Below are 8,206 nucleotides of genomic sequence, written 5' to 3'. Positions count from 1 at the left end.
CCCCTCTTTTCGGAAGGGAGAGGCGCTAAATATCGAAGCAGCGAACTTCTTGACGCACCAGGTGTCACACCGCACTGCATTTATGCAACATTGAGCTCCAGTGGGTTAATAAGCTCAAAGAGTGTTGGAGACTCGATCCCCCGCATTCACATTAAGTGGTGGCGTCTCAGGGGCCTGTCTGTAGTGAATCATCTTTATCAATACTGAAAAAAGTGTCTTGGGTGTTTTCCTGCTCCACTACATTAGGTGGAAGTCGCTGCCGCAAAGGTCATCCTAAATCCTCCTGTACAATAGAAGCTCATGTCACCTTTCACGCAAATAAATCCGCCTGCTGCGTCAACTTGCTTCACAGCGTAGGTCCACCAACATCAGTGATTTCCTGATTTTTTTATTAAGAAGTTAAACTCTGCCTATTTTCTGGTAAATTGCATCCCGCTACATGAAGCTGAAGTCAATCTTCCCTTGTTTCAGTCAGGCTTCTTCAGGCTCTAGTCGAGCCATCTCGCGCCTCACTTAAAATCAGGTGTAATTTTGGGGGGTTTGTGTCGTCCCAAGTGAGTTTGTCTTCTCCCATAGCTAAGCTACAATACTTCGTGACTCACGAAATCGTAATAACACGACTGCAAACAAATCACGGAACAAAATACACCTAGCTGGATGAATATTATCAGAGCCACCTGGCCGAGTAGTTAACGCACTGGCCTCTGACTTTTAAGACTAACTTGCCATGGGTTCAAGCCCCAACCGTTCAACGATTTTTTTTGTATCATTTCACCTGCCTGTTGGCAGTGGCATTCATCTACCCCGCCTCAGCCCCTACCTTCATCCCTGTCCTACAAGCTATGCAAGGGAAATTGACATTGGTGTCTAGTCTGGTAATTTTCCTCATTGCTCCAGGGTGGTGTGGGGACACCGTGATGTCATAGCCCCACTCAGCCAACCCCACCCCGGAGCCAGCCCCATCCAAGAGACAGCCCCATCCAAGAGACAGCCCCATCCAAGAGACAGCCCCATCCAAGAGAGAGCCCCATCCCAGAGCCAACCCCACCCCGGAGCCAGCCCCAACCCAGAAACAGCCCCAACCCAGAGCTAGACCCATCCCAGAGCCAGACCCATCCCAGAGCCAGTCCCATCCCAGAGCCAGCCCCATCCCAGAGCCAGCCCCATCCCAGAGCCAGTTTCAATGAAGTCTTTGCTAATCCCTTGTCTTCAAGATATGTGCAGTAGTTTACTTACAGGTTTCTTTTCCTCCCGATAATTGTACACATTGTAGCGCATCTTCACTCTTGTTGTGTTGTGCACGTTTTGTTATTATCCATTTTTGGGTTGTTTGTTATCGCTTTAATTATTTTCTGCTTGCTTCAGTAATGTCAGTAAATACCATCAATGGCACTTCTAGTGCCTCTAAAGTCTAAACAATCGCACGGCTCCCGTGTTTGGCCTTGTTGCCAAACAAGGGAACTGTATAATGTCAAATGGTTAGTCTGCGCAGTGCTGTGTGCATACAATAGGCAAGACATTTAAGAGACTTCGATTCTTTCCCCAGAGTTAAATTCCTTATTTTGCAATTCTTTAATCAAGAAAAGTGGCAATATAGTAAATGTAACTCTGACAATATTACCACAATACCTCTTAAGTATTTGGTTAAAGTTTCTCACATGTATAAACAGTGTAGTAAATTCTTTTTCCCAGGTTAGGTTAGGTAAGGTTCGTCAGGAAACAGGACAAATGTTTCCTGACGCGGGTCTTAGTCAGATGATGACCCGCCTTTGGAGCTTTTGGTCATCTGATCGAGGCCTTCCGCTGGCTTACCGGTCCACCCCTTTAAAAATTATGGTTATTTATAACCATTGTTATGAGCTGCAGGTGGTAGCAAGCTCAGGCCTTTTTCTTTTTCCCAGCTTGACCGTAAGAAACTTCATTATATTTTTTTTTTTTGTAAAGAATCTTGCAGGCTTTTCACAGGCAAGCTTTTCGCATTCACTATACAGAAATAACAATCGTCGTGGTGGTTTTTCGGTTCTCGCCACACTGTAGGCACACCCAAATTTAAACTTTTCCTTTCCCTATTTTTCGCCTGGCATAAGCATTCTGCACAGGTTATGCAAACCACATAGGGAGCCCAAGACCTATCTTGTTTTCCAAGCACCACTCCAAAATAAGCAAGATAAGCTTGTTATACAAAATCTGTGACGTTTTTTCTGTTTTTGCAAAGAGTATTCGCCATAAATGTTTCAAAATGCATTGGGATTGTTTAAGCAGACTCTTCGTGAAGACCTCAGGTTTATCTGCAAAAAGTAACAAAATAAAGGTTACAATATTGGTGTTGATACAACTACTCTCCTATTAATTGAGGGTAGGTATACAATATCTTACAAACTAGAGCCAATTTGAAAAACCAAGTGACATTTTCGAATTCAGCAACCCCAAAATACCTTAAATGCCTTCAAATATCTTTGGCAACGAAATTTGCTATTGTTGTTCTTGATTTCGATTGTAAGCAGATATGAATATGTGAATAGTTTGTTATCAATGGTAATGAACTATTTACATGTTTATCAATCAAAACTTTCCGGCTTAGTCCCTAGACCCATTATGTGCCTCGGTAATCTTATGACTACCGCCCACACCATGGTATAGGGGGCATTATAAGGATATTAAACTAAACTACCTTCTTCACTGTGAAAACTATCCTCCATGATAATAACCCTACACTTGTCAAAATCTTGACTTCACTTTTTTCAAGGGTATAAAACCGACAGCTTTAGAACATGTGAGGACGGTCTCTACCTGTACCATAAATTCATATTCTTAAGATTCCCAATAAATTTGTACGTTTTTTGTGAAGCTAAATAATATAGAAAACGATCAAATAGCGGTAAACTATTACTTTCGGAAAGCATAACAAATATGATTGTTGACAATGGTTTTAAGGACACACAAAGATATTGTATTACAATATTCATATTTAACCAAGGATGACCTAGTAAAGTCAAGCACAGTTCACACACAGTTAGGCATAAGTAAGTTTTTGATTAGGTTTTTCAATTGCCCTAAAGAACAGCTTATGTGAAAATTAACTCTCAAGAGCTTTTTTCCGGGTTAAAAATCCAAACAAATCTTATGTTATCTTACTTTTCTAGACAGATATCTGCTCCAATCTGCATTGACTTATGAGATACAAGGGTAAGAGGGAGAGGAATAGCCACCCAATGCAACCCAATTGTGGTCCTTCATTATTGTCTTCCAGGATGCGACCCACAACAGTCGACTAACAGCCAGGTACCTATTTTACATGGACATCAGGTGTCTTAAGAAAACACGTCTTAGTGTTTCAGCTCTTACCGAGGATCGAACCACGGACTTCACTTGTGTGAGCTGAGTGCGCTAGCAATCGAGGTAACATTATAATTGATACTATATAACATGCAAAGACAGCTGCTTGGTCTTATAACTTATATTCATTAATATTCGTTTCATTACTATTAGTTGATTACTATTAGTATATTATATATTATGTATTTTGTATTTTAAGTAGACATTTGTGTACATAAAATACAAACAATGGAATAAAGTCACAGTCTGACTTCCTTGTGTTATAATACCTTAATTCTATGTAATTTATCTCCACTGCGTGCTATAACTGTTCTAGAAACTCGCAATGTAGCCAATACAACCAACTGTACTTATGTAAAGCTTTTCTAACTCATTGTATATTACTAGGGGAAGGTTAGATAGTTTAATATGTTTATTATGCACCCCATACCCATCCTGTGGGTGGTAGTTAAAAGATTACAGAGGTACATAATGGGTTCAGGGACTGGGCCCCAAAGTTTTGATAGCTGAACTAGTTACAAAGGTAATGAACTCCAGGTAGATCTGGTCACAATCATGAGAAGTTACAAAGGTATTTACAGATTACAGAGGTACATAATGGGTCCAGGGACTGGGGCCCCAAAGTTTTGATAGCTGAACTAGGTACAAAGGTAATGAACTCACAAGTTACAAAGGTAAAGGGGAAGGGAGAACAACTTTGCAGCACCGAGAGTCAGTGGTCAGGCTTCAAGATATTTTTCCCGGCGAAGGGGTGGAAACATCGGACGTGTTTCGTTACACCGGTTGCCTATGTTCACCCATCAGTAAAATAGGTACCTGGGTGTTAGTGGACTGGTGTGGGTAGCATCCTGGGAAAAAACTGACCTAATTTGCCCCGAAATACTCTGCATAACAAGGGGCTTTCTATATAGTAGTGTCACTGGTGTCAGCTAGGACTGTATACCTTGTACATGTACTTGCAGTAAATAAAGATATTATTATTATTATTATTATTATTATTATTATTATTATTATTATTATTATTATTATTATTATTATTATTATTATTATTATTATTATTATTATTATTATTATTATTATTACTCCCTGCACATGTCAAAACCTGTCATAGCATGAGTCAGTTCAAGAAGTGAGCCGTAATGTACCTCATGAATAAGGCTACAGAAAGGGAGGAGAGTGATTTCTTGTATGAAAATAACTAATTTTACCTCTCCCGGAACCCTCTCCAGGTATACTCCAGGTATACTCCTGGTATCTTCTTGCACTGTAGCAACTTTTACATAGTTAAGATACCTACCTGCTTTTAAATTTTAAATATAAATAATAATTATCACAAGGACCCCAATGGAAATAAATCACTCTATCTGACTTTTTTTGGGTTATCCCAGGTTCTCTACACTTTATCATTATTACTGATTCTATATAATCACTGAAGGCTGTTGACTCATATAATGACTCCAACAACATGCTCATTGGAGAAGCCAGGTATAGAAACTAAAAAAAAAAATCCGGGACAAAGGAATTAATGTACAATTGCTATGTATCCTATCACACATTGGATTACTCCTTCATGATAAAGTTGATATGTTAGCCAAGAAGAGTACCCAGAAGGAGAATGTAGAATATAACTTTGGTATATCTGTGTCTAGCATTAGGAATAATATTAGGAGAGAAGTAAATAATGAAAATGATTGTTATCGAAATGTAGTTAGAAGCCTGAGTAGATCTATAACCCACTATGATAACATGAACGTAATGCTATGCATAGTATAAGTGGCTTTGGCATGCTGCTCTTATCTGTATTTTTTTGTACCTCTGTATGTATGCTAAAATTTATAAATAAATAAATAAATAAATAAATAAATATGTTTATGGAGCAACTTGCAATGTGAACAGACTGACTGATGTTGTAGTGGCCAGGCTTAGGCTTGGTTACAAGTACTTCTGGCAGTTTGGGAGACACAGATGATGATCAAACTAAATGTAAATTATGTGATCAGGCACATGGTCACTCTCTTGAACACTATGTGCTTAATTGTCCACTTATTGAGGAATACAGAGGTAGACACTATAATAACCTATGTGATATGTCAAGATATCTTATTAATAGAAATAAGATACCAGATATATTAAGCAAATTTCCTAAATTTGCTTGTAACAGATAAATGAACTGTAGATATGTAGATATAAATCCATATGTACTCCTGTTAACCCTTTTGGGACCTAGTTCCTAGGTCTTTTGTGCATCCATATGCTCTTGCACTACCGTCCACAGATGGATATGGGGTGCACAATAAACTAGCCACATCAATGGCAAAAAAATTTCAATCTCTACATATATGCTGCTATGTGTGATAATTAATGTAACTGTGTATACCTGAATGAACTTACTGACCATACTAAAAACTGAGGGAATGAGTAAGTCATCCCTCAATAAATTAAAGAAAACATGGTGCGTTTATGAACCATGGCGTTCGATTCCCCTACACTTAATGCCTCAGTTGAAACGTGTCTTCACAATTTCGTTAAATATAAAACATTAATACTAAAGCAGTGGAAGAATAAAGTTGCCGCTTGTTCAGCATCAACTTATGTAAGTTATGTACACCCAGAAGTATATTTTTTTGTGTATAAACACTGAGTAAACACTCAGGTGTATTTCTCTCAGTGTATAGACAACGAGAGGGAAGCCTCGGTGTTTACACATATTTCGGTGTATATACACAGAGAAATGTATATGAATTTAGATTATATACATCAAGAGTTGTGCATCTGTGCACATAAACACTGGTCTAGGTGAAATGTGACCTAGTGTAGTCGATATGTATTAGTGACCTTCACGAATGTAGTAGATACGACGCTCACCAAGTCGATATGTCTAACTGACCTCTCACAAAGTCGGTAGATATTAATGATCTCCAAGTAGTCGATAAGTTTTAATAACCATCGGATATTTGATAGGCCTTAGTAACCTCAGATAGCTGAAACCCTAGTGTAGTTGATAGGTCTTTCACACACCTGACATACCGGAAATCGAAGCAAAGAGAGATTAGATTCACTGCTGAATATAAGCTGAGAGAACGTATGTACGTGATAGGCATGTCATAGGCAGATGTCCGTAGCACCTACAGGTCCTTCCCAATTTCTCTCTGTACTCGCTGATTTGTGTTTGCAGGGGTCGAATCCTGGCTCATGATCACCTCTCATCCACCGGCATTACTGGTTTCTGACCTACTGAGCCCTGGCATCCTTACACTTTAAACTGGGTGTGACGTTTGTCTCCACCCTGCACCTAATTTATTGGGTGTAACGTCTGTAGTCCCTCGATCCATAGTTCTTGGGATGTAGGCGATAAAGATACACTATAATCTACACCTGAAAAATTCTAGAAGGAATGGCTCCAAATTTGCACACGCAGATCATTCCCTGATAAAGTGACTTGGAACACATTACAAAAAAACCACAATAAAAAACAGGGATACAGTAAGTACACTGAGGGAAAACCCAGTGAGATATTTCAACATTTCTTTCGTTAGTAAAGAGGATCACCAACACCTTGCTATTTTCAAGAGAGAATTTGGTAAATTCTTTAAGTCAGTTCCTAATCAGTTGGGTTGTGGTGCATACGTTGGAATTCACGTTGCAAGCACCAACGGTCAGGCCACAGGGTAGTTGACCCTCAGAGCACTCTTCAGGTAGACTTCAGGTAGGTAGATCCGTTCCGCATCCAGCCTCCCATAAATCTGAGACTGAAAAAAACTCTCTCTAAAATCACTGTAAATCGTCTATGTTGTTTACCTTCCATCTATGTTCCCTTGTTCCTGGTTTGATCATTTCATGTTCAGTGTATGCGTACTCACCTAATTCACCTAATTGTGGTTGCAGGGGTCGAGACTCAGCTCCTGGCCCAGCCTCTTCACTGATCGCTACAAGGTCCTCTCCCTCTCTGATTCCTGAGCTTTGTCATAACTCTTCTTAAAACTATGTATGGTTCCTGCTTCCACTACTTCTCTTACTAGGCTATTCCACTTCCTAACGACTCTATGACTGAAAAAATACTTCCTAACGTCCCTGTGACTCGTCTGAGTCTTCAGCTTCCAATTGTGACCCCTTGTTTCTGTGTCCCCTCTCTGAAACATCTTCTCTCTGTCCACCTTGTCTATTCCACGCAGTATTTTCTATGTCGTTATCATGTCTCCCCTAACCCTCCTGTCCTCCAGTGTCGTCAAGCCGATATCCTTTAACCTTTCTTTGTTGGACATTCCCCTTATCTCTGGAACTAACCTTGTCGCAAACCTTTGCACTTTCTCTAATTTCTTAACGTGCTTGACCCGGTGTGGGTTGCAAACTGGTGCTGCATACTCCAGTAGGGGCCTGATGTACACGGTATATAATGTCTTGAAAGATTCACTGTTCAGGTATCGGAACGCTAATCTCAGGTTTGCCAGGCGCCCATATGTTGCAGCAGTTATCTGGTTGATGTGTGCTTCCGGAGACTTGCTCGGTGTTATGCTCACCCCAAGATCTTTCTCCTTGAGCGAGGTTTGCAGTCTTTGGCCACCTAGCCTATACTCTGTCTGCGGTCTTCTTTGCCCTTCTCCGACCTTCATGAATTTGCATTTGGCAGGATTGAATTCGAGAAGCCAGTTGCTGGACAACGTTTCTAGCCTGTCCAGGTTTCTTTGAAGTCCTGCCTGATGTTCATCTGATCAAATTCTCCTCATTAACTTCACATCATCTGCGAACAGGGACACCTCTAAGTCTATCCCTTCCATCAGGTCATTCACATATACCAAAAATACCACTGGTCCTAGGACCGACCCCTGTGGGACCCCGCTCGTCACAGGTGCCTACTGTGATACCTCATCCA

This window comes from Cherax quadricarinatus, chromosome 21 (assembly GCF_038502225.1).
Source record: "Cherax quadricarinatus isolate ZL_2023a chromosome 21, ASM3850222v1, whole genome shotgun sequence".
Lineage (NCBI taxonomy): Eukaryota > Metazoa > Arthropoda > Malacostraca > Decapoda > Parastacidae > Cherax > Cherax quadricarinatus.
The sequence above is the reverse complement of the archived record's forward strand: the minus strand, read 5'-3'. Positions refer to the sequence as shown.